We start from the raw sequence: 27,917 nt of genomic DNA, 5'->3' as shown, positions 1-27,917 counted from the left end.
AAATTCAACCTTCTCCTCTGGTTTTACATAGACCATTACGAACCCTAAAACCTCTCAGGTCAGGCGTTAGATGCTGGCAGTTTTTATCAAACACCATTCACACACCAACCTTGTCCCATGGATCGCAAGCAAGCATTATGATGTCTGTAATGTTAAAAGATTTTCAAAAATCTTTAAGTCATTTTACAATCACCAGTAGCCTTTATTACAGCATCAAATGTTTTGTTGAGATAATAAAAATTAAACACGCAAATCATAAAATATCCAATATATGTCAATATAACAACTAATTTCTATAATTGTTACTGCTTAGCACGTGCTTTTTGATTGTTGAATTGATGACGGCTCGCTCAATTGATTGGTAAAAAGATGCATCATTCCTGTAGATTCTATCTTGGAGCAGAGTCCTCCCAGAGCTGGTTATTTGCTATTTTTCTTCAGGCTTTGCCCTGACAGTGGATCCAATGACACTGAAAAGAGGTCAGCTTGGTACTCCATCAACGTTAGGCCCAGCTAATTCTGGTCAGTTGTAACGCCTTGGTTTTCCCAATGACAATCCATGGTAGGGTTCTGATGCTTCTGTTCCTCCCCTCTATGTTCCTTCTTCATTTTGGCCAGTGTTGACTTGGGTGTGGTTTCTGTCCTGTGACAAAGATAGGCTTCATTACCAGAGATCCCTTGGCTTTCAGGTGTCGCGTTCTGCATTTGTCCTAATTACCATTGGCACATGCTCCTAGTCGTCTTCTCTTCGACCTCCGACACCCACCAAGGGCCAGTCTTCAACTGCTGACTCCTCTCTTGGGCGGCTCCATCCGTCTACCTCGCTCCCTGAGGCACAGCTCACTCTTTTTAACCGTCTTGCTTGGGTGACGAAAGTGGGTCAATTGTTGTAATTATCTTTACTTCGTGCTCACCTTCTTCATCTTCTGTCCGGCACCCACCGCAGTAAGGTCCAACCTCCAGCACCCACAGCAGGCCCGTCTTTAGCTGCCGAAACCTCTCTTGGACGACACAACTCTCTTCAACGTCCTTGCCTGTGTTTCCCACCAACAAGCAGAGTCAGTTATGAAGCTCATGATCATCTGTTTGGTCCTAGATGGATCTTTTCCTCCTCGTCATCACTGGTATTTTCTTTTCTTCAGTGTTAAAATTGATGATGGCTCCATCTTCAGTCAAAAAGATGCATCATTCCTGGAGATTCTGCCTTGCTAGCAGAGTCCTCCCAGTGCTGGTCAGGTTATTTGACATTTTTCTTCTGGCTTTGACTTCTGGTGTATCCAATGACATTTCAAAGAGGAGTCCAGCTTGGTTCTCAACCGACGTTAGCTCCAGCTACTTCTGGTGAGTTGCGATGCCTTGGTTTTCCCAGAGACAATCTGTAGTAGGATTTGATGCTCCTGGTCCTCCCATGTATGTTCCTTCCTCATTTTGTCCAGTTGATTTGGGTGTGTGTCCTCTGACAAAGATAGGCTTCATTACCAGAGATCCCTTGTCTTTCAGGTGTCGGGTCTGCATTTGTCGTAATTACCATTGGTACTTGCTTCTAGTTGTCTTCTCTCCAACCTCCGGTACCCACCGAGGGCCTGTCTTCAGCTGCAGAGTCCTCTCTGGGACGGTTCCATCCGTCTTCCTCGCTCCAAGGCCCAGCTCACTCTCTTTAACCATCTCGCTTGGGTAACGAAAGTGGGTCATTTGTCCTAACTATCTTGGCTTCTTGCTTTTCTTCATCTTCAGTACGGCACCCGCCATGGTAACGTCCAACCTCCGGCACCCATCGAGGGCCCGTCTTCAGCTGCGGAATCCTCTCTTGGACGGCACAACTTGCTCTCAACATTCTCTCTTGTGTTTCCCACTAACAAGCAGTGCAGTTGTGATGCTCATGATCTCCTGTTTGGTCCTGGCTGGGGCTTTTCCTCCCTGTTATAACTGGTGCTTTCTTTAGTTCGGTGTTGAATTGGTGATGGCTCCATCTTCAGTCAAAAAGATGCATCGTTACTGGAGATTCTGCCTTGCTAGCAGAGTCCTCCCAGAGCTGGTCAGGCTATTTGCTATTTTTTCTTCTGGCTTTACCTAATGGTGAATCCAATGACACTGCATTAGGGTTCTGATGCTTCTGTTCCTCCACTGTATGTTCCTTCCTCATTTTGTCCAGTGCTGTGACAAAGATAAGCTTCATAACCAGAGATCCCTTGGCTTACAGGTGTCGGATTCTGCATTTGTCGTAATTACAATTGGCACTTGCTTCTAGTCGTCTTCTCTCCAACCTCCGGCACTCACCGAGGGCCCGTCTTCAACTGCTGACTCGTCTCTTGGGCGGCTCCATCCATCTTCCTCGCTCCCTGAGGGCCCAACTCACTCTCTTTAACCATCTTGCTTGGGTGACAAAAGTGGGTCATTTGTCGTAACTATCTTTGCTTCTTGCTTTTCTTCATCTTCAGTACGGCACCTGCCATGGTAACGTCCAACCTCCGGCACCCACCGAGGGCCCGTCTTCAGCTGCGGAAACCTCTCTTGGACGACACAACTTGCTCTCTTCAACTTCCTTGCCTGTGATTCCAACCAACAAGCAGCGTCAGTTATGAAGCTCATGATCTCCTGTTTGGTCCTGGATGGGTCTTTTCCTCCTAGACATCACTAACGTTTTCTTTCGTTCAGTGTTAAATTGGTGATGGCTCCATCTTAAGTCAAATATGCATCATTCCTGGAGATTCTGCCTTGCTAGCAGAGCCCTCCCAGAGCTGGTCACGCTATTTGACATGTTTCTTCTGGCTTTGCCCTTCTGGTGAATCCAATGACACTGCAAAGTGGAGTCCAGCTTGGTTCTCAATCATTGTTAGTTCCAGCTACTTCTGGTCAGTTGTGATGCCTTGGTTTACACAGTGATGATCCGTTGTCTGGTTCTGATGCTCCTGTTCCTCCCATGTATGTTCCTTCCTCATTTTGTCCAGTGTTGAATTGGGTGTAGGTTCTGCCCTGTGACAAGGATATACTTCATTACCAGAGATCTGTCTTTCAGGTGTCCTGTTCTGCATTTGTCGTAACCTCCATTGGCAGATGCTCCTCTTCCTCTTCTCTCTGTCCTCCGGCACCCACCGAGGGCCCGTCTTCGTCCAACCTCCGGTACCCACCGAGGGCCCGTCTTCAGCTGCTGAATCCTCTCTTGGACGGCACACCTTGCTCTCTTTAACCTCCTCGCTTGTGTTTCCCAACAACAAGCAGAATCAGTTGTGATGCTCATGCTCTCCTGTTAAGTCCTGGCTGGGTCTTTTCCTCCTCCTCGTCATCACTAGTGCTTTCTTTTCTTCAGTGTTAAATTGGTGATGGCTCCTTCTTCAAGCAAATAGCTGCATAATTCCTGGAGATTCTGTCTTGCTTGCAGAGCCCTTTCAGAGCTGGTCAGGCTATTTGACATCTTTCTTCAGGCTTTGCCCCGATGGTGAATCCAATGACACTGCAAAGAAGAGTCCAGCTTGGTTCCCCATCTACGTTAGCTCCAGCTACTTATGGTCAGTTATGATGCCTTGCTTTTCCCAGTGACAATCCATGGTAGGGTTCTGATGCTCCTGTTCCTCCCATGTATGTTCCTTCCTCATTTTGTCCAGTGTTGACTTGGGTGTGCCTTCTGTCTTGTGACAAAGATAAGCTTCATAACCAGAGATCCCTTGGCAAACAGGTGTCGCGTTCTGCATTTGTCGTAATTACAATTGGCACATGCTTCTAGTCGTCTTCTCTCCAACCTCCGGCACTCACCGAGGGCCCGTCTTCAACTGCTGACTCCTCTCTTGGGCAGCTCCATCCATCTTCCTCGCTCCCTGAGGGCCCAACTTACTCCCTTTAACCATCTTGCTTGGGTGACGAAAGTGGGTCATTTGTGGTAACTATCTTTGCTTCTTGCTTTTCTTCATCTTCAGTACGGCACCTTCCACGGTAACGTCCAACCTCCGGCACCCACCGAGGGCCCGTCTTCAGCTGCGGAATCCTCTCTTGGACGACACAACTTGATCTCTTCAACTTCCTTGCCTGTGATTCCCACCAACAAGCAGCGTCAGTTATGAAGCTCATGATCTCCTGTTTGGTCCTGGATGGGTCTTTTCCTCCTAGACATCACTACTATTTTCTTTCGTTCAGTGTTAAATTAGTGATGGCTCCATCTTAAGTCAAAGATGCTCATTCCAAGAGATTCTGCCTTGCTAGCAGAGTCCTCCCAGAGCTGGTCAGGCTATTTGACATCTTTCTTCTGGTGAATCCAATGACACTGCAAAGAGGAGTCCTGCTTGACTCTAAATCATCGTTAGCTCCAGCTGCTTCTCGTCAGTTGTGATGCCTTGGTTTACACAGTGATGATCCGTTGTCGGGTTCTGATGCTCCTGTTTTCCCATGTATGTTCCTTCCTCATTTTGTCCAGTGTTGAATTGGGCGTGGGTTCTGTCCTGTGACAAGGATATGCTTCTTTACCAGAGATCTGTCTTTCAGGTGTCCTGTTCTGCATTTGTCGTAACCTCCATTGGCACATGCTCCTCTTCCTCTTCTCTCTGTCCTCCGGTACCCACCGAGGGCCCGTCTTCAGCTGCGGAATCCTCTCTTGGACGGCACACCTTGCTCTCTTTAACCTCCTCGCTTGTGTTTCCCAACAACAAGCAGCGTCAGTTATGATGCTCATGCTCTCCTGTTAAGTCCTGGATTTGTCTTTTCCTCTTCATCGTCACTGGTGGTTTCTATTCTTCCGTGTTGAATTGGTGATGGCTCCATCTTCAAGCAAGTAGATGCATCAATCCTGGAGATTCTGCCTTGCTTGCAGATCCCTTTCAGTGTTGGTCAGGCTATTTGATATCTTTCTTCTGGCTTTGCCCTGATGGTGAATCCAATGACACTGCAAAGAAGAGTCCAGTTCCCCATCGACGTTAGCTCAAGCTACTTTCTGGTCAGTTATGATGTCTTGGTTTTCCAAGAGACAATCTGTGTAGGGTTCTGATGCTGCTGTTCCTCCCATGTATGTTTTCTGCTTGGTTATTTCTGCATCCTTTTGTCTAGTGTTGACTTGAATAGGGTGTTTGTCCTCTGACAAGGATAGGCTTCATGACCAGAGATCCCTTGGCTTTCAGGTGTCACTTTCAGGATTTGTTGTACCTACCATTGCCACAGGCTCCTCTTCTTTATCTTCTCTCCGTCACCCACCGTGTCCCTGTTCTGAGCAGCCAAGCCTCTTTTGGATGACATTGTCTCCCTTTCTCACCCCTCGATGGCCCACCTCACACCCTTTAACAATTCAATCAAAGAAAGGCTTATTCTTTACTTTGTATTGCAGCTAGATAAATTATGACTCTTTCTACCCAGCCTGAAGAACAAATACTGGTCTGAATTACACTTGCAGGGTATGTAAGTAAGCAAATAGAGAAATAAGGCACCCAGACAAAATAAAATACAAATTGCAGCTCTCGCTGGTGCCTCTTAAAAGATACTCAGCAACCTGACAATCATTCTCTCCAGGTTCAAGAACTACATCTTTCCATCAACCATCATTTTCTTGAACCACATTGCACCAGCAACACATTTCAGAACCCAAAGCACATTTCTACTACCTTTTGCATTATCCTCATTATATGGACCATCTTCACTCTCATGCCTATCATATTCTGTTGTGCTGAAGCAAAGCAAGATTTTCATTGTCCTATCTGGGACACGTGACAATAAACTCTCTTGAATCTTGAATTCATCAGAATACATCTGTCAACCATTTGGCTGTTAGATTTTAAAGAACCTCAACCTGCTCTATCTTCACTGCTTCATGTTCCCGCACTTTTAAGGTCAAGCAAATCTTGGGGCGACAGTTCTCTTTAATAAGTCTAATAACTCTGCATGTCTTCCAACTCACCTCTTCACAACCTACTTTCCAAGCCAAACTCAACCTTTTGCTCTGGTTTGACATAGTATGTAAATTTTATTTATATAGCACGTTTAAATCAACTCACGTTGAAACCAAAGTGGTTTACATAAAAGAAATAATAGTTTCCGTACATCCATAGAAAAATAAAAAATCATAGACCATTACCAACCCCAAAACCTCTCAGGTCAGGCACTAGATGCAGGCAGTTTTTATCAAACACCATTCACACACCAACCGTGTCCCATGCATTATCACACACGGATCCATAAGTTGGAGAAGGGATGTAGTGGGGATGTAGTGTTCAGTACTTGCACTTTACGTTGTCACAATGCCATTACTAATAAATTATGACACCTGCTACCAAGTCTCAACATCAATTCTTCATCTGAACTATACTTGCATATTTCTCTTTTTTTTCACTTAAATTTTTATTGATTTGTTGGGTTTTGTCCAATCAGCATGAACAGATTTTTATTGATTTGTTGGATTGCTGGAAGCACTGGATGGAACAGCACCAGGTGGGGAGCGATGAGACCTGGTGCTGCGCTCCTGTCAGGGCGATCTTGACATTGCGGAGCTTCCTGTGGACATGCGGCTCCATGACTGGAAGCGGGAGCCAGGCCCATCCACCATTTAAACGCTCGCAGCACCCGCCCCCAAGGCTGATCGGACCTTGGGTTTCGTCCAATAACATGAACAGATTTTTTAGCAGGAAACCAAATCTGTTAAAGTTTCCATATTAAAGATGTCTCACACAATTTCGAACCAGTTCCTGTTTTGGACTTTTTTCATTAAATCACTGCCTGGTAATGGCCTTCTTACTTGCTACAAGCAAAACTTTAATCAAATATGTATCTTATATTTTTACAATATCTTTAATACGCACCAGATACATCACAGGGCAGGTATTTGGGATTTTATAACCCAAGATATTTTTTGCAACTGCAATAACATTTTCCCAGTATGGCCTTATCTTTACAGTTCCTGAAAATATGCGAGTGGTCTGCCTCCGTACTCCCACACAGCCTCCAACAGTGTTGTTGGACAGCAAGTTGTCTGCATTTTATTTTGGGTGTTATAAACAAGCGAGATAGATTCTTCCAGCAAAATTCTCTCCATACTAGTGAGCTTGTAGATGAACATTGTGTTTCGCACATTTGATACCATTCTTCTTCTCTTATTTGAATCTTTATTTCTGCTTCCCATTTTGTTTTTATGTAGAGCGTTGATTCTTCCCCCGCTTCCCACCAGAGCTTGGTAGAAAGCAGAGATGACCCGAGACTCCTTCTGTTTGTATACATCCACAATCACCTTGATCGCATTATTTGAAGTTTCATCTGGTTCTGGCCTAGTCTCTTTATTGCAAGTATCTAAAAAAATCTTTATGTTTGAGACCATACTTTGACTTTAAATCTTGGAAGCTCATAAACTCGCCATTTTCTGAAATTGTATACATTGCCGTTATGCCTTTTTGTGCTCATTCTTTGAATTTTGAATCATACACCCCTGGCTTAAACTTTGAGTCATATGTGAACCACTTCAATGTGTGAACCCCTCTTTTTAATTTGTATTTTTCCACTATAACATTCCATCTTTCTAACGTAAATGCTACTATTGGATCCATAGCATGTCTCAAAGCCCCTGTCAGATATTTGTCTCCCACCAAAATCTGGGTCTGGTAACCCTGTATCTCCCTTTCCATTTCTTCCCATCGAGATTCATAATCAGGTCTACACCAACAAGCCAGAGGTCTGAGTTGAGCTGCATAAAAGTATTTCCTCAGATTTGGTAAAGCCATTCCAACCTTGCTTTTCGGCAGTTGAAGTGTTGTTAGTTTTATTCTTGGTTTTTTGCTTTTCCAAATGAATCTAGAGATCATTTTATCCCAGGCTATGAATTTGTCTCGGGGAACATTAATTGGGTGAGATTGGAATAAACATAGTAGTTTAGGTAGGTTATTCATTTTTACCGTTTGTATTCTGGCACTGAAGTCTAGAGGAAGGGTCGACCACCTTTCAACATACTTTTTGATGTTTTCTTCAATTTTGTTATAATTAGTTTCAAACGTGTTGGAAAGTGTTTTTGGTTATAGTTACACCAAGATACTGCATTGTTTTAGAATTCCATTTCAGATTATATGCATCTCTGATTTGTTGGGATGGAGAATAATTGAATGAAAGAATTTGTGTTTTTGTTATATTCAGTTTGTACCCTGAGTAGTATCCATATGTTTCAAATAGGTTCATTAGATTTGGGAGACATATCTGGTTGTTCAAGAAAAATAATGACATCAGCGAAAAGACCAATATGTTGTTTCCCCCCTATTTTGACCCCCTGCAGGTCTTCTCTCTGCCTTATTGCTTGTGCTAAGGGTTCAATATACAAAACGAAGAGAGTAGGAGAAAGACAGCATCTTTGTCTTGTGCTCCTCTCTAACTGGATCCTTTTTGATGTTTCCATTTATCTTAATCCTAGCTGTGGGCTTCTGATATATTGTTTTAATACAACAAATTGCATCTTCATTGAAACCAAATCTCCTTAGTACTTAATATAAAAAATACCCAAATAACACTATCAAAGGCTTTTTCTGCATCTAAACTGACCAGGACCATATTTGTATCATTTTTTTGAGCATTATCCACAATGTGGAGGGTTCTTCTAATATTATCCTGTGTTTTTGACGCCCCCGAATAAATCCAGTTTGGTCTTCATTAATCAGATCTGGGACAAAAGTCTCGAGTCTTTTGCAAATGATTGAGGTAAATAGTTTGTAGTCTACATTTAAAATTGAGATTGGCCTGAAATGTTTACATTGCTCTTTGTCTTTGCCTTCCTTGGGTAAAATGGTAATAATTGCTTCCTTCCATGATGGGGGAGCCCTGCCCTCTTTAAGGATCCAGTTAAAGCAAGACAGGAGCAGACGTGTTAGCTTTTTCTTAAGGGCCTTGTACCATTCTGGTGGAAACCCATCGCTGCCTGGTGATTTACTAGCCTCAAGTCTACTGATTGCAGCTTCCAGCTCATTCACCGCAAATTGTGACGTAATGGTATTATTTTGTGTCTCACCAATGGATGGCAGATCAAGTGAGTTAAGAAAATTTCTCGTTGTCCTTTCGTCAGCTAATGGTGGTTTAGAATAGTTTCTTATAGTATTCTTCAAATATTCTTTCTATCTCATCTGGCTTATGTGATAATTGATTGGTTTTAGGATCTTATTTTATGAATTGTATTAGAGGCCTGCTGTTAGCGCAGGCGTCTGGCCAGGAGTCTCGTTGCTTTTGGACCTGCTTCATAATAGGTCTGCTTTACAAATCTTGCCCTTTTTTCCATATCTCCCCTGAGGATCTCATCTATCTCAGCCATGTGATGGATTTGTGATGGATCCGTCATTGATCAGCCCATGATATTGAATGGCGGTGCAGGCTCGAAGGGCCGAATGGCCTACTCCTGCACCTGTTTTCTATGTTTCTATCTCCCCCTCTTATTTCCTTAATCTGTTTTAGTACCAACTGATCCTGTATGTTTTTGTTTTTTATCCAATTCTTTCAATTTTTCTACTTTATGTTCATACGTAGCTAGCCGGGCCTTTTTTTGTGATGATGTCAGGGCGATCAGCTTTCCACGTATAATTGCCTTCATAGAACAGTATTACAGGATCGTCATCCCAAATATCATTCTCTTCTACGTACCTTATCTCTTGAAGGAAGGTTGTAGATGTATTTCATCTTCTCGGACAGGGAACAATTTTCTCCTTGGACGGATCACGTGCACAACCTGGCCAAGTTAAGCTCACTGGCCTTCAGTGGGTCTATGACAGCTGAGCTCTGGTAGTACTGATCTCATCCTTCAGATAGATTTCAGATGGCCTCCCTAAGGAGCACCTCGTGGGCTTCCAGGCAGTACGGGTTTTCCATTCAGATCCACGGTATGACCTACAATACAATTGAGTGGTGTCAGAATAATTATCTCTGCCTTTGTAATTGTTGCCTTCACTAATGCACTGACGGATCACAAATACTGCCTACCACACCATTGAATTGACCTACAGAAGTGCTGGTACAACCAAACTCTGGTCCATCCTTCTGTCCAGAGTCATCACACGTGTTGGGGAGTGGAAGGAGCAATTTGTTGGATTGCTGGAAGCACTGGATGGAACAGCACCAGGTGGGGAGCGATGAGACCTGGTGCTGCGCTCCTGTCAGAGCGATCTTGAAATTGCGGAGCTTCCTGTGGACATGCGGCTCCATGACTGGAAGCGGGAGCCAGGCCCATCCACCATTTAAACGCTCGCAGCACCCGCCCCCAGGGCTGATCGGACCTCGGGTTTCACCAATCAGCATGAACAGATTTTTGAGCAGGAAACCAAATCTGTTAAAGTTTCTGCTGTCGGCGAAACCCGCACCAAGTACAGCTCGAGTGGACAACTCATGTAAACAACCTGCCCCAGTAAACAACCAGCCCCGCCCCCCCACTAAACAGTTATAAAAACAGAGTAAAACAAACCATTAGTAAAAAGCTTGCTTCAATTAAACAAACCATCCCAAGTAAAAAACCTACACAGGGCTGGCCTTAAGCTGATTGCTCCCAATTGGGCCCAGCGCCAATGGGGGGCCCCGCGCTAATTTTCCGTATTTCGTACGGAAATACGAATTTGCGTTGCTAAATACAATTTCTTTTTAAATTTTAAACATTCGCCTTGTTAAATATATATTATTTTTTTAAATGAACATGGTTAAAAACCATTGCACCGGCCATCAGACAAAAACAATGTGTTAACTTCTAGCACATTAACAACCAGTCTCCATCCCTCCCTCTCTCCCCGCTCCCATTTTGTCTCTCTCGCTCTCTCACCCTGTCACCGCGGCATCCCTGGAATCAATGACGGCTGCATCTGCTGTTCTGTTTTTGTTGGGGGGGGGGGGGGGGGGGGTGGTCATTGACTTTTGTTGCCACGATTTTAGAGTAAAGCATAACTCAATTCCCCAATGTGCTGGACAAAACTAGAAGGTGCATTGCCCTGCACTGTTTTAGACCTCAAATGGTTGAAGGGTCTGAAGAAGGGCCTCAACCCAAAAGGTCACCAGTTCCTTGTATCCAGAGATGCTGCCTGTCCCACCGAGTTACTCCAGCATGTTGTGTCTATCTTCGTTTCAATGCTTAAACGGTTTCCATATTATTAGGAAAACTAGAGGTGAGAAAAGGTACTGAACAGATCATTCTGTTCTGAGGTTTATTCTGTATCTTTTCATACCTCTAGTTTCCCTCTCCCCTGACTCTCAGTCTGAAGAACTGTGTGCAGGATAGTGTTTGTGTGCAGGGGTCGGTGCAGACTCGGTGGGCCCAAGGGCCTGTTTCCGCGCTGTATCTCTCAACGAAATTAAACAGATAATCTATGGAAAGAAAATAGAGCATCTTTGTTGGTTCATTATGACTTGACGGGCTTTCAAATCTTGCACGAAAAAACCTTTGCTGCAGTGTCGCAGTGGCTGCCTCACAGCTCGAGACCCAGGTTCTTTCCTGATGACCGGTGCTGTCTGTACGGAATTTATACGTTCTCCCTGTGACCTGCATTGGTTTTCTCCGAGATCTTCCATTTCTTCCTGCTCTCCAAAGACATACAGGTAGTAGGTTAAGTGGCTTGGTACAAATGTAAATTGTAACTAGTGTGTGTGGGATAGTGTTTGTGTGCGGGGATTGCTGGTCGGTGCGGACTGGGAGGGCCGAAGAGCCTGTTTCCCTGCTGTATCACTAAACTAAACTACAGCAGATAATCTATGGACAGAAAGCAGAGCATCTTTATTGGTACATTATGACTTGACGGGGATTTCAAATCCCGCACGAGATACCTTCAAGAATGGAGTATGCTTTTCTATCAGTCATAGAAACAGAAACATAGAAAATAGGTGCAAGAGTAGGCCACTCGTCCCTTCAAGCCAGCACTGCCATTCTATATGATCATGGCGGATCATCTAAAATCAGTATCCTCGTTCCTGCTTTCTCCCCATATCCCTTGATTCCGTTAGCCCTAAGAGCTAAATCTAACTCGCTCTTGAAAACATCCAGTGAATTGGCCACCACTGCCTTCTGTGGCAGAGAATTGCACAGATTCACAACTATCTGGGTGAAAATGTGTTTCTAAATGACCTACCCCCTTTTTTTTTTTTAACTGTGGCCCCTTGTTCTGGACTTCCCAGTCACTCTGGGTGAAGTCCAGGTGGAGCTGACAATGTTTGCATCTTCCACTTTAAATAAAAGTCAACTGAATTACGGGAGGTTAGAGAAAGAAGTGTATTGATTTCTCTTTCATTAGAAGCACAGTTGACATTTGGTACAAAGCAAAATCAACTTTTATTTCAAGTAATTTAAAAGTCACTTCATTAAATGCGGGGCCAAGCAGTGTGGAGATTGCTTTCTTCACTGCTTTCAGTGAAACATCCATTGGCTCCACTGAACAATGTAATGAATATCTTCTTCATTTGACCTCAACTGAGCGTTACGACAATATATACTTAGCGAGGTCATAGATCACCTTGCAAGAAGCTCTAGCCATCATGGTTAGATTGAAAAACTTCATTTTTTATTAAGAAGAAATCTTATGTATTGATCTCAGCCCGCTTTACCCACTCTGGTCTCAGAGCCGGTGATTCCAACCACGGCAGCCTCCTGAATGCAGAGATGTGTGAGTTTACTGAGTCCAATGTGACGATACAATTGAGTCTGATTTAGGTTTCTAGTTCAGAGTCAATGCCGAAGGCAGACCAAACATCTTAAACAGAGATTGGTCAGATACAGTGAGAAATCATGTGAAATAATCACTGAATTTTATTTTAAATAAATGTACCTGCATGTTATACTGTTTAGTTTGGAGATACAGGGCAGATAGTCCACTGAGTTCGCACCGACCATCAATTTTATTATTTTCCTATTTGTCAATTTGTACCCAATTATTTGGTGGCCAATCAACCGCCGTCTCTAAGGGGGTTGCGTCCAATCACCAACCAGCTCGCCTTAAAATTCCCATCCAATCAACAATCTGGTCTCCTCCCGTCCAATCAACCGCTGTCTCCAAGGGCATAATGGTAATCAGCAGCTACGGCAATGATTGGAAGCCAGTGGAGCTACTGACAGTCAAACGGGAGGAGAGATTCAGAGAGTGTATAATCCATAGCACTTCAGTGTACAATTTCATAATATATACTAAATAACTGGGCTGACAGACCTTGGCTGGGAACCTGGGGCTCACCAAAATAGTTCCCAATTGGGCCCCGCACCTCCTAAGGCCAGCCCTGAACCTACAAGTTAAAAAAACACACCTCAAGTAACAACAAAAGTAACCAATGAGTAGAAACAAATAAATAACAACCAGGTTTCCCATTGATGTTGTCTCCATCTCCAGCTACTTCTGGTCTGTGAACTCTTGGCTTTTCCCGGAGATAATCTGCATCAATTTTGCTGTTCTTGCTCTCTTGGTTTTTCTTGGAAAGATCTTTCATTTGGTATCTCTTTCACTTCCATTTGGTATCTCTTTCACTTTCTTTTAGCCAGTATTGAATCGCTGGTGGGTGTTCCCATCCCTGGAAAGGAGAGACATCATTATCACATATTCACTGGCTTTATATGACGCTCATCCTCCTGTCAAAATTATCATCATAGCCATTGCAAAAAGCAGCTTTTAGCAGCTGAACAGACATTTGATCCATCGCCTTTTAGCACAGGAATTCATCATTACACACTCATCAACACAAACACGATTCTTTAAGTGTTATCATACATACCCTGGTAGTCGACCTCAGGTGATCACTATCTCCTGCCAGCAGGCTCAAAGGCTTATTTCTGCACCTTACCTTCGGTGGCTCTTTCAAGAGCTATGGTTGGACCAGGCGGGGTAAGCTTGTAGACGCGCCTATGTCTTTGGGTACAATGGTGACTCGCAGATTGGACAGTGCGCAGATTTGTTCTCACCAGTTAAAAGTCCGCCTCGACTAAAAAACACACCTCGAGGTGAAAAAGTTTAAAAAAAGCACGAATAAAAAGCCCGCCTCGACTAAGCAAACAACAATCTCCAATAAAAAGCAGGCTTTAACTAAAATTCACACGAGTAAAAAAATTACCATCAGCCATTGCAAAGAAGCAGCTTTTAGCTACTGAAGAGACATTGGATCCATTGCCTATTAGCACAGAAATTCATAACATACGAGAATTTTGCCTGAACAATCAGTGACCCATAGAGTTGTGTTTAAAGCCCAAATCGCTGTGGCCAGTAACGCTATATTTAGAACCGATAGCACTGTAGCTGATAGCTCTTTGTTTAAATTTCAGCACGTTAAGCCGACAGCGCTGTTTAAACCTTTCAGCATCGAACCGGCAGCACCGTGTATTACCTTTACGTGCCAAGTCTGAAGCGCTGTGTGAATTGATTTGAGCGCCGTCTTTAGTGCTGTGTATTGATTTGCGCTCCAAGTCTGTAACGCTGTGTGTATTGATTTGTGCACCAAGTCTGCAGCACCGTGTATATTGATTTGCGCACCAAGTCTGCAGCACCGTGTATATTGATTTGCGCACCAAGTCTAGTGCTGTGTGTATTGATTTGCGCACCAAGTCTGTAACGCTGTGTATTGATTTGCGCACCAAGTCTGTAACGCTATGTGTATTGATTTGCGCACCAAGTCTGCAGCACCGTGTATATTGATTTGCGCACCAAGTCTGTAACGCTGTGTTTATTGATTTGTACACCAAGTCTGTAACACTCTATGTATTGATTTGCGCACCAAGTCTGCAGCACCGTGTATATTGATTTGCGCACCAAGTCTGTAACGCTGTGTTTATTGATTTGTACACCATGTCTGTTACGCTGCGTGTATTGATTTGTACACCAAGTCTGTAATGCTGTGTATTGATTTGCACATCAAGTCTGTAACGCTGTGTGTATTGATTTGTACACCAAGTCTGTAACGCTGTGTGTATTGATTTGCGCACCAAGTCTGTAACGCTGTGTGTATTGATTTGTACACCAAGTCTGTAACGCTGTGTGTATTGATTTGTACACCAAGTCTGTAACGCTGTGTTTATTGATTTGTACACCAAGTCTGTAACGCTATATGTATTGATTTGCGCACCAAGTCTGCAGCGCCGTGTATATTGATTTGTACACCAAGTCTGTAACGCTGTGTGTATTGATTTGCGCACCAAGTCTGTAACGCTGTGTTTATTGATTGATTGTACACCATGTCTGTTACGCTGCATGTATTGATTTGTACACCAAGTCTGTAATGCTGTGTATTGATTTGCACATCAAGTCTGTAACGCTGTGTGTATTGATTTGTACACCAAGTCTGTAACGCTGTGTGTATTGATTTGTACACCAAGTCTGTAACGCTGTGTGTATTGATTTGTACACCAAGTCTGTAACGCTGTGTGTATTGATTTGTACACCAAGTCTGCAGCACCATGTGTATTCATTTGCGCACCAAGTCTAGCGTTGTGTGTATTGCTCTACATACCAGTCTGCAGCTGATAGCGCTTTGTTCCCAAAGGAAGTGGGCGGGGCTTGCTGGGATGCAGTCCCCTGCCATTGGTTACAGTTTGAATTTGGGGGAAGCGCAATTGGCCAGGACTTACCGGCGGTTATTTCAACAGCTGATTTCTTACCTGTATAAAGGCAGGCGCCAGGAAGCCGTAAGTTAGTTCATGTATGAGAGGGGTTCACCGATGGGCTGGGTCGCGATCAGTGCCGCGGATGGAGGCAGAGAGAGAGGTGTGCTTCTGTAAAACAGACCCCGCACTGACCAAGACAAGTATTGTTTTTGTTCTCTCTCTTGCCAATAAATCTGATTTGTAACTAAACTGATGAGTGAGCCTTTCTCTGTTCTACTAGTCAGATCCTTGAACCTGTTCCCTTGTAACACACCCATCAACACAAACACAATTCTCTAAGTGTTATCATACTCACCCTGTTTGTCAGCCTCAGGTGAGGACCTTCTCCTGCCAGTGGGCTCAAAGGCTTTTTCTTGCACCTTACCTTGGCTGGCTCTTTCAAGAGCTATGGTTGGACCAGGCGGGTTAAGTATATAGATGCACCAATATCTTTGGGTAAAACGGTGGCTCACATCATGGACTGTGCGCAGATTCACGTCCACACCAGTAATAAGTCCACCGCAACTAAAAAACACCTTAAGAAAAAAAAGCACACACCAAATTAAAAAACACAAGAGCACAGTAAAAAAACCTGCTTCAACTAAGCAAACATCCATCTCCAATAAAAAACTGGAAAAATTCATATGTAAAAAGCCCACCCTGACTTAAAAAGACACATCTTGAGGAAAAAAAAGTTTAAACTCTGCTTCACACCTCAAATAAAAATCCCACCCAGATTTAAAAAAAAACATCAAGTAAATAAAACGAGTAAAACACCCGAGTTAAAACGTTAGTGTTAAAAAGGTAAATGAAAGTAACTGGAGTAAAAAGCACATCGAGATTTTAAAAAAAATACTGCGATTAAAAACAAGAGTGGCCACGACGTCCCTTCACCCAAGTGGCTCCGTAACTGGCGGCAAGAGTCCGTCCGTGTTGCACCACTCCCAACTCTGATCGATCCTCCGGCTTCGTTCAATCAGGAACGGAGCGGGAAACCGAAGTGGAGAAAGTTTCCACTGCGCTACATGTACAGCTCGAGTGGACCAACCCTCATGTAAACCCCCCCCCCCCAACTAAACAGTTACCAAAACACCTCGAATAAAACCAACCAACTCGAGCTAAAAAAAAGGATTAAAAATACCGCCTCGTCTCAATAAACACCCATCTCCAATAAAAAGTTGACCGACTAAAAATCACTATTAAAATGTCCGTCATGTAAACAACCTGCTCCAGTAAACCACCCCGACTGAACACACCCCGGTTAAACTGAACAACCACCCCGACCAATGTTACAAACAACTCAAAAAAAACGCCTCGAGTTAAAACACACGCCTCGAGACGCAAAGAACGAGTAACATTACCCCCTTGACAAACCTCGAGTAAATAGCACATCAAGTAACAAAACACACCCCGAGTAAAAGCACAATAAGTCCACCTCGACTAAAAAGTATTTATGTTTAAGAAGGAACTGCAGATGCTAGAAAATCAAAGGTACACAAAAATGCTGGAGAAACTCAGCGGGTGAGGCAGTATCTATGGAGCGAAGGAAATAGGTAATGTCTCGACCCGAAACGTTGCCTTTTCCCTTCGCACCATAGATGCTGCCTCACCCGCTGAGTTTCTCCAGCATTTTTGTCTACCTTCGACTAAAAAGTACACCTAAAAATCACACCTCGAGTAAAATTCCCACCGCGTTAAAATAAAACATACCTCGAGAAAAGGAGCCCGCCTAAAGTTAAAACATCTCAAGGAAAAAAAAGCCGCCTCGACTAATATTCCCACCGTGTTGAAAAAAACATACCTCGAATAAACAGCATATCGGAGTTAAAAGAAACATGCCACGAAAAACCAAGAGTAACCAATGAGGAACATGGGCTAGGAATGGGAGCTGGCGACCACGATGTTCCTTCACCAGAGCGGCTCCGTGACTGGAGGCGGGAGCCGGACCCGTCCGCCTTTTAAACACTCGCAGCACCCGCCCGCAACCAAAGATCTTTGCCCCCCTAACGCTGATCGGACCCCAGGCTTCGTCCAATTAGCACGAAATGTTTTTGAGCGGGAAACCGAGGCGGAGAAAGTTTCCGAAGCCCGCGCGCGTCGCAAGTACAGCTGGAGTGGACAACCCCTTATGTAAACAACCTGTTCCAGTCAACTAGCCCGCCTAAACATCCGCCCCGACTAAATAACCACCGCCCAGTTACAAAATCACCTTGAGTAAAACAACTAACGAGTGAAAAACGAGAAAAAAGCACAGCTAGGGTTAAACCCGTTTCTCAGGTTAAATGAAACCACTAGTATTAAGTAAAAAGCCCGCATTGACTAAAAAAAACCCATATCGAGTAAAAAGCCAGGCTCAAATAAAAAAACACGTTAAAACACACCGAGTTAAAATAACTCGAGCAAAAGGAAACCACGAATAAAAAGCCCATCTCAAGTAAAAAAAAGCACACGTTAAAAATCACACCTCTTGTAAAAATCCCACCTATCCATTACAAAAAAAACGAGTAAAAAAACGGACTCGACTAAAAAACACACCTCCAGTTAGAAAGCCCGCCTTGACTAAAAATCAAATCTCCAATAAAAACACACATATCGAGTAAAAAAAAAATCGCCTTTGTAAAACATACGAGGAGTAAAAAACACGACAAAAAAAACACGAATAAACAGCATATTGGAGTTAAAAGAAACATGCCACGAAAAACCAAGAGTAACCAATGAGGAACATGGGCTAGGAATGGGAGCTGGCGACCACGATGTTTCTTCACCAGAGCGGCTCCGTGACTGGAGGCGGGAGCCGGACCCGTCCGCCTTTTAAACACTCGCAGCACCCGACCGCAACCAAAGATCTTTGCCCCTAACGCTGATCGGACCCCGGGCTTCGTCCAATTAGCACGAACGGTTTTTTGATCGAGAAACCGAGGCGGAGAAAGTTTCCGAAGCCCGCGCGCGTCGCAAGTACAGCTGGAGTGGACAACCCCTTATGTAAACAACCTGTTCCAGTCAACTAGCCCGCCTAAACATTCACCCCGACTAAATAACCACCGCCCAGTTACAAAACACCTTGAGTAAAACAACTAACGAGTGAAAAAAAGAGAAAAAAGCACAGCTAGGGTTAAACCCGTTTCTCAGGTTAAAAGAAACCACTAGTATTAAGTAAAAAGCCCGCATTGACTAAAAAAAACGTATCGAGTAAAAAGCCAGGCTCAAATAAAAAAATACGCACGTTAAAACACACCAAGTTAAAATAACTCGAGCAAAAGGAAACCACGAGTAAAAAGCCCATCTCAAGTAAAAAAAAAACACACGTTAAAAATCACCACCTCGAGTAAAAATCCCACGTATCCAGTACAAAAAAACGAGTAAAAAACCGGACTCGACTAAAAACACACCTCGAGTAGAAAGCCCGCCTTGACTAAAACTCAAATCTCCAATAAAAACACACATATCGAGTTAAAAAAAAAAAATCGCCTTTGTAAAACATACGAGGAGTAAAAAACACGACTAAAAAAACACGAATAAACAGCACATCCGAGTTAAAAGAAACTTGCCACGAAAAACCAAGAGTAACCAACGAGGAACATGTGCTAGGAATGGGAGCTGGCGACCATGATGTTCCTTCACCAGAGCGGCTCCGTGACTGGAGGCGGGAGCCGGACCCGCCCGCAACCAAAGATCTTTGCCCCTAACGCTGATCGGACCCCGGGCTTCGTCCAATTAGCACGAACGGTTTTTTGAGCGGGAAACCGAGGCGGAGAAAGTTTCCGAAGCCCGCGCGCGTCGCAAGTACAGCTGGAGTGGACAACCCCTTATGTAAACAACCTGCTCCAGTCAACTAGCCCGCCTAAACATTCACCCCGACTAAATAACCACCGCCCAGTTACAAAAACACCTTGAGTAAAACAACTAACGAGTGAAAAAAAGCACAGGTAGGGTTAAACCCGTTTCTCAGGTTAAAAGAAACCACTAGTATTAAGTAAAAAGCCCGCATTGACTAAAAAAAAACATATCGAGTAAAAAGCCAGGCTCAAATAAAAAAACGCACGTTAAAACACACCAAGTTAAAATAACTCGAGCAAAAGGAAACCACGAGTAAAAAGCCCATAAGTAAAAAAAACGTTAAAAATCACACCTCGAGTAAAAATCCCACGTATCCAGTACAAAAAAACGAGTAAAAAAACGGACTCGACTAAGAAACACACCTCGAGTAGAAAGCCCGCCTTGACTAAAAATCAAATCTCCAATAAAAACACACATATCGAGTAAAAAAAATCGCCTTTGTAAAACATACCTCGAGTAAAACACACCTCGAGAAAAAACACCCACAAGTAAAAAACTCCCAAAGAACTGTAAAGCTACATCGAATAAAGAAACATCGAATAACCAACCACCTCGATTGAAAAATACTTGAATTTTAAAAAATACGTCGTGTAAAATATAATTTCTACATTAAATCTTATTGTTTTTCAGAAATAAAATGTGTGCACATTAGAATGTTCGTTGTCAGGAGCCTACGTTGTCAATATATCTCAGTGCTAATGAGCTTTGTAAATTGAACATATTGATTTGATGACACAATATCATGTATTCATGTAACATATTTCCTGTATTTATGTATTTTATGCATAACATTTTTTTTTTTAATTTAATAAAGATATCTTACAGATTTGCACAGCAGACGCACTCGAATTAAAGAAAGCACCCCGAGTAAAATCAACCAGTACAAAGCCTGCCTCGAGTAAATAAACACCTCGTTAAAAAGGACTAAAAAAACCACCTCGAGTAAAACACACGCCTCGAGACACAAAGAACGAGTAACATTACCCCATTGACAAACCTCGAGTAAAAAGCACATCAAGTTACAAAACACACCCCGAGTAAAATAACAATAAGTCTGCCTCGACTAAAAAGTATTTATGTTTAAGAAGGAACTGCAGTGCTACAAAATCGAAGATACACAAAAATGCTGGAGAAACTCAGCGGGCGAGGCAGTATCTATGGAGCGAAGGAAATAGGTAATGTTTCGACACGAAACGTTGCCTAATTCCTTCGCTCCATAGATGCTGCCTCACCCGCTGAGTGTCTCCAGCATTTTTGTCTACCTTCGACTAAAAAGTACACAACTAAAAATCACACCTCGAGTAAAATTCCCAGTGTTAAAATAAAACATACCTCGAGAAAAGGAGCCCGCCTAAAGTTAAAACATCGCAAGGAAAAAAAGCCGCCTCGACTAATATTCCCACCGTGTTGAAAAAAACATACCTCGAATAAACAGCACATCCGAGTTAAAAGAAACATGCCACGAAAAACCAAGAGTAACCAATGAGGAACATGGGCTAGGAATGGGAGCTGGCGACCACGATGTTCCTTCACCAGAGCGGCTCCGTGACTGGAGGCGGGAGCCGGACCCGTCCGCCTTTTAAACACTCGCAGCACCCGCCCGCAACCAAAGACCTTTGCCCCCAACGCTGATCGGAACCCGGGCATCGTCCAATTAGCACGAAAGGTTTTTTGAGCGGGAAACCGAGGCGGAGAAAGTTTCCGAAGCCCGCGCGCGTCGCAAGTACAGCTGGAGTGGACAACCCCTTATGTAAACAACCTGCTCCAGTCAACTAGCCCGCCTAAACATTCACCCCGACTAAATAACCACCGCCCAGTTACGAAATCACCTTGAGTAAAACAACTAACGAGTGAAAAAACGAGAAAAAAGCGCAGCTAGGGTTAAACCCCTTTCTCAGGTTAAATGAAACCACTAGTATTAAGTAAAAAGCCCGCATTGACCAAAAAAAAACATATAGAGTAAAAAGCCAGGCTCAAATAAAAAAAACACGTTAAAACACACCGAGTTAAAATAACTCGAGCAAAAGGAAACCACGAGTAAAAAGCCCATGCAGTATAATGTGGATAAATGTGAGGTTATCCATTTGGTGGCAAAAACAGGAAAGCAGACTATTATCTAAATGGTGGCCGATTGGGAAAGGGGGTGATGCAGCGAGACCTGGGTGTCATGGTACACCAGTCATTGAAGGTAGGCATGCAGGTGCAGCAGACAGTAAAGAAAGCGAATGGTATGTTAGCTTTCATTGCAAAAGGATTTGAGTATAGGAGCAGAGAGGTTCTACTGCAGTTGTACAGGGTCTTGGTGAGACCACACCTGGAGTATTGCGTACAGTTTTGGTCTCCAAATCTGAGGAAGGACATTATTGCCATAGAGGGAGTGCAGAGACGGTTCACCAGACTGATTCCTGGGATGTCAGGACTGTCTTATGAAGAAAGACTGGATAGACTTGGTTTATACTCTCTATAATTTAGAAGATTGAGAGGGGATCTTATAGAAACTTACAAAATTCTTAAGGGGTTGGACAGGCTAGATGCAGGAAGATTGTTCCCGATGTTAGGGAAGTCCAGGACAAGGGGTCACAGCTTGAGGATAAAGGGGAAATCTTTTAAAACCGAGATGAGAAGAACTTTTTTCACACAGAGAGTGGTGAATCTCTGGAACTCTCTGCCACAGAGGGTAGTTGATGCCAGTTCATTGGCTATATTTAAGAGGGAGTTAGATGTGGCCCTTGTGGCTAAGGGGATCAGGGGGTATGGAGAGAAGGCAGGTACGGGATACTGAGTTGGATGATCAGCCATGATCATATTGAATGGCGGTGCAGGCACGAAGGGCCGAATGGCCTACTCCTGCACCTAATTTCTATGTTTCTATCTCAAGTAAAAAAAAAAACCACACCAGTTAAAAATCACACCTCTTGTAAAAATCCCACCTTTCCATTACAAAAAAAACGAGTAAAAAAACGGACTAGACTAAAAAACACACCTCGAGTAGAAAGCCCGCCTTGACTAAAAATCACATCTCCAATAAAAACACACATATCGAGTAAAAAATCGCCTTTGTAAAACATACCTCGGGTAAAAAACACACCTCGAGAAAAAACACCCACAAGTAAAAAACTCCCATCGACTGTAAGCTCTCGAATAAAGAAACATCGAATAACCAACCACCTCGATTGAAAAATACTTGCATTTAAAAAAATACGTCGAGTAAAATATAATTTCTACATTAAATCTTATTGTTTTTCAGAAATAAAATGTGTGCACATTAGAATGTTCGCTGTCAGGAGCCTACGTTGTCAATATATCTCAGTGCTAATGAGCTTTGTAAATTGAACATATTGTTCATTGGTAGGAAACTGGCACTACAACTGCATCAGTCTGAAGGAGGGTCTCGACCCGAAACTTTTCTCCAGAGATGCCGCCTCACCCGCTGAGTTACTCCAGCATTTACGGTCGATTTTAACCAGCATCTGCAGTTCTTTGTTACACTGCAAGTGAAGTGACAGGAAGCTAGCTAAATGCAGCCATCTCTGCAGCCACCGCGACGAGGAGGTGCATCATTCGCACCTCCAGCTCCACCTGCTCGGCGGGCGTGAGCACGTTGAGCGGCCGTGTTACGCGGTGACGTCGAACGCTATACGCGTAACGCGGCCGGTCAACTGACCGCGGTTGGCGCATGCGCGGAGGTGCGCTGGCTGTCTGTCTGGCGAGCGCGCGCAAAGATACTAGAGGAGCTCCTCTATAATCTGTGGGCGCGCGCACGCGTGCGTGCGGCCGGCAGTTGGTCCGGGGAAGGCTCGAGCAGGAGGGGAGGTGGATCCGCGACCTGAAACCTCGACCGACAGGGAGCCGGCGGCCTCCAGCTTCGCTGCAGGTAACGCTAACGCTGACTCTGGCGGCCAGTGGCCGGGGAATATTGTCTTCACTCACTCGCTCGCCCTGCAACGCCGTCCCCGGCGCTCTCGTCCACCACGGACATCGTGCACTGGTATCAATGAGAGGGAATGTGTAGGAAGCAACTGCAGATGCTGGTTTAAACCGAAGGTAGAAACAAAATGCTGGAGCAACTCAGCGGGACAGGCGGCATCTCTGGAGAAAAGGAATGGGTGACGTTTCGGGTCGAGACCCTTCAGACGGGAATGTCCTCCGGACGCTGACTGACACCGTGCAGGGGCAAAGTGCAGAAAAAATGTGCAGCCCGCAATTGTGGCAGGAGTGCATGGAGAAGGCACGGGAGTCAGTGACACCAATATGGGGAAAGGTGCAGAATCCAGTGCAATGGCAGTCATGTGGAGGGGGAGCGGCTGTGTTCAGTGAATCTAACGAAAGGCGAACAGACACAACTGGCTGTGCGATTATTCTAGTGTAGGTTCTTTTTACACTGACAGCAATGCAGTGCCGCGGCAGACGATGTGTAGTGACGAATAGTGAGGGGATGTGCAGGGTTTTGTCCATTAATACTAATGCAATTAGTGTAAGTTGTAGGATCCTATGCAATGGCCGAAGTATGGGAAAGGCTACAGGGTCCTGTACGATGCTGGAGAACGTTGCAGGTCACTTTAAAATTGTGTCAATAATGGAGCAAGGTGCAGTTTCCAGTGGGAGGAAGATACAGACTTTATCCATGACAAATATTCGGGTTGGAACCCTTCAGACTATCCAAGAGCAAAAATTAATTATGTCATATTCATCATATATTCCATCTCATACCCATATAGGCATCCAAAATGGATGCTCACCACTGCAAATTTCTCAAGGAGTAGGAGCTGGACAGTGTCCAAGTGTAGCTGATAATTGGCAAGTAGCATTTCTTGGAAGAGTAGAATGTGCTACAGATAAAGAGGCTCTTTGGATTTCCTGATGCCTTTGATAAAATGCTGCATCAAAGGCTATTTTGAAGAAATAAAAAGCTTGTGGTGCTGATAGTAACCACCCCTCCTAGTGATTAATGATATTACTGCCACCACAGAATCTTCCACATCAGTACACTGGGTGTGGTTACCATGGACCTTAACTTTAAACATTTTAACTAGATAAAAGCAGTATTTAGCAGAGTAGATCAGAGCCTGAGTATTCCTTCATGAATGACTTGCCTCTTTATTCAATAGGGTCTTCCTGCCACCCACAGGCTCAAGAAGATTTGAATACTCTTCAGTTAACTTGATGAATGTGGGTTCCCAGCATACATTAAAAAAAAAGCATTTCACATGATGGGTCATCAACCTTCTGAACTTCCTCCACCACAGCCACATGTAGCAGTACTGCACATCATCTCTCAAGAGTGTGCCATTGCTCAGCAATGCTACTTTAACAGAAGTTTTGTTTATTATTCTCATGTTCACCATGGTACAGTGAAAAGCTTTTTTTGTTGTGTGCGATCCAGTCAGCGGAAAGGCTATACATCACAATCAAACTGTCCACAGTGTACAGATACAGAATAATGGGAATAATGTTTAATGCAAGATAAAGTCCAGTTACCTAATATTAAAGATAGTCCGAGGGTCGCCAAAGAGATGGATGGTAGGTCAGGATTGCTCTCTAGTGGTGATAGGATGGTTAACTTGCCTGATAACAACTTGGAAGAAACTGTCCCTGAATGTGGAGGTATATGCTTTCACACTTCTATACCTCTTGAGAGAAGGGAGAAGAAACTTGTGCTTGATTATGTTGGTGGGCTTGCCAATGTAGTGTGAAGTATAGATGGAGTCAATGGAAGGGAGCTTGGTTTGTGTCTGGCATGCATTCACAATTCTTAAGAATTTAATGCAGGTTTGGACGGAGCTGTTGCAAACCATGCCATGATGCATCCCGATAAAATACTTTCTATGGCACAGCTGTAGAAGTTGGTGAGAGTTGTTGGGGACCTAGTGAACTTCCTAAAGGGCCGTCCCACTTGCCGATTTTTTTCGGCGACTGCAGGCATCATTGACTGACATATCAGGTCACCGGAAAATTTGCTGCGTGATGACGTATGTTTTTTCAAATGTTGCAACATTAAAAAAAAAAAAATTGTCATTAATTTTATTGTGATAAATTCTGCTTGCATATTCGTTGCTGTGTTTGATTTGCTCTTCAGGAGTATGGCATTGATTGTGAAGTGTTTTAGGATAGACTTTAAGCATGTGATAAGTTGTATTGTCAACATGAATCATTTCATGAGTAAATCAGGAAATTGAGACAAAATTTGTGAAACTTTGTTAAAGTATGTGTTTTGACTGGCCTTTGAAGACCATCAGCACAACCGTGCAGATTTCAAGGCATCAGTTTGAAAATTATTTCGCTAGGATTGCACTTGTTTATGAACTAAGTTGTGTGATGCTTAGCACAGTATCCACTATTTAAATTCTGAAGTGATTTTAGATATTGCTTTGTTCTTGGATATTCTTTTTACCCGTTTCCTAGGGGGGAATAGAAATTGGTATGGATTGTAAAAATAATGTCAGTTTTAATTGGTTATGAAATGTCACTTTGGAAGAGACATGGAAGTTGTAATCAATATTTATCTAGGCCTTTCCCAATTTTATTCCATCCTCATCTTTTCCAAGGAAATTGGAAACTTTTACTGACAGCTTTTCAAAAATCTCTGGCCCTCAATAACTAACAGTAATTAATTTCTCATTGGGCTAATTCTACCATCCATGATGCAATTTTTACGAGTTCTCCAGATCCAACGAGCTCAAAGAACTAAGGCTAAGTTGCTGGCAGGTCCATAATGAGCCGGTTTCTTGACACGGAAACAAGTGTTCTAATGTTGTACAATGATTACCTAATCTTATTTTAAAACTATGTTCATGATGTTTGAGCTGGCATTATATATTTATATTCAGTGAGTGAACTAAATGACATTTTAGTTCAAAGGGCAATATTGTTAATAATTACTTTAAATTGCTCAGGAGAAACTTTGAATGCAGCAAAATATTGGCAAGGTTGCACAGAAAAGCTGGAGAAACTCAATTAGTTATTGTACATAAGCAAATAAACCGGTTTTGTAAATCAATGAATTTACTTTGTGAACTTGTTATTTCACAGGTCATAATGCCGTAGTATTCTTGACATGAACCACTGTTATAATGTTGTACAATGATTACCTAATCTTATTTTAAAACTATGTTCATGATGTTTGAGCTGGCATTATATGTTTATATTCAGTGAGTGAAATAAATGACATTTTAGTTCAAAGGGCAATATTGTTAATAATTACTTTAAATTGCTCAGGAGAAACTTTGAATGCAGCAAAATATTTGCAATGTTCTTTATGTTGTGGCTTGTGTGGCACACCAGAAACATTTAATCTCATTTGAGGATGTTTTAAGTTTCATTTGAAATGTTGCACTTGATACTGTTGTGCAAGGTTCTTAGTATGTACGGTGGAGATAGGGTAATTGAGGGCTGCGGCAATCTGACACAGAAGGATAGCTGAGGCCTGAGGCAGGTCAGCTTGATCACATTGAACTATGGAGCAGGCTTGTGGGCAAGATAGCCCACTCTTCCTATTTCATTGTGCACAGAGATTCTCCTTTGTCTTATTAAGTGTTAGCCAACATCTCATCAAAGAATCACAAACTGATAATTTCTACTTGTGGACTATCTAGGAAGGAGAAATATCTTCTTTGTTTCTAACAAAAAACATGATAAGAAAAACCTGTATTTCTTTAGCATCTTTTGTAATCTGTCACACCAGAGAACAAAAAGTACTTTTGATGGCATTTTCTGATGGGAAGCTGTAAGTTTGCAGGAAGATATAAGCTAACTGTCCTGTTGCAAGAGCCTGTTCAATAGGAGTCAGTCCTTCAACATGGTCTGAATTTCTTTGCCCCCTCGTGATTTAGTGGGGGGTGGGGGGGGTTCCATCTTATCAGTAAATTGCGATAGACACACCAACCAATTTGTTCAAGTTCGAGTGAATTTGAACTTGAACTGTTGCACTTTCTACTCTAACAAATTCGTTATTTATTAATAGTCAACTGAGTAATGATAGTTCGCTACGAAGATCCAAGGAGGGCAAATGCAATTTTTCTTTTACCCTATTTTCTTTTGAGATTTTGGTATAACTGACAAAGTTGGCATTTGGGTATTTCTGACAAAGTTGGAATCAAATCATCTGTAATAATTATTGCGAACAATCTGGTGAGCCACCATTTTGAACTGCTAGTTCTTCGGGTGAAGGTATTTCTACAATTGGTGAGAGAATCCCAGAATTTGTACCCTGTAATAATGAGAGAATGGTGATGCATTTCTAAGTCCCAGTGCAAAGGGGAGTCATATTATGCCATTTACCACGGGATGGTGCATTAATGGGACTTTAGTAAGGGATTTGGACATGGGTTGTAAGGTTTACTTTGAGGTCATTTATTTACAGTATTTTCTTCTACACTTTCAATATGACTGCCTTGGTGCCAAGTATTTTGCATATTGTGCCCAATTTATGCCTTGTAATAGGCATACTAATGCCATGTCTTGCCTACCTCATTTTAAATGACAAAATCACAGTCTAACAATGCAAGCGGTATAATAATTGTTGGAATTGTTTTGGCTTTATAGTGGTACTTAATAAACTGTGTGA

General features: G+C 43.1%; 1 protein-coding gene and 1 long non-coding RNA gene across 4 annotated transcripts in view; one reads left to right on the top strand and one right to left on the bottom strand.

The window, feature by feature from the left end:
* Window positions 1-440: 440 nt before the first annotated feature.
* On the bottom strand, window positions 441-22,929 carry LOC129695496 (uncharacterized). Of its 3 annotated transcripts, none has more exons than XR_008723174.1 (3): window positions 22,782-22,929; window positions 13,248-16,053; window positions 441-9,816 (listed from the first exon to the last, which is right to left on the bottom strand). It is a non-coding gene; the product is annotated as an uncharacterized LOC129695496 (long non-coding RNA). The 3 variants fall into 3 exon arrangements; XR_008723173.1 differs by lacking the exon at window positions 22,782-22,929 and adding an exon at window positions 17,319-18,108; XR_008723175.1 differs by lacking the exon at window positions 22,782-22,929 and having other exon boundaries at window positions 441-3,080; window positions 3,116-9,816; window positions 13,248-16,240.
* Window positions 22,930-23,057: 128 nt separating this feature from the next.
* aco1 (aconitase 1, soluble) overlaps window positions 23,058-27,917 on the top strand; it is a 50,821-nt gene continuing 45,961 nt past the window's right edge. Inside the window, exon 1 of the mRNA XM_055632463.1 lies at window positions 23,058-23,228. The gene's annotated coding sequence lies outside the window, so the exon portion shown is untranslated. The remainder of the gene's footprint in view (window positions 23,229-27,917) is intronic.

The sequence above is a fragment of the Leucoraja erinacea genome, chromosome 3, assembly GCF_028641065.1.
Source record: "Leucoraja erinacea ecotype New England chromosome 3, Leri_hhj_1, whole genome shotgun sequence".
In the NCBI taxonomy this organism is placed as follows: domain Eukaryota; kingdom Metazoa; phylum Chordata; class Chondrichthyes; order Rajiformes; family Rajidae; genus Leucoraja; species Leucoraja erinaceus.
The sequence above is the reverse complement of the archived record's forward strand: the minus strand, read 5'-3'. Positions and strand labels throughout refer to the sequence as shown.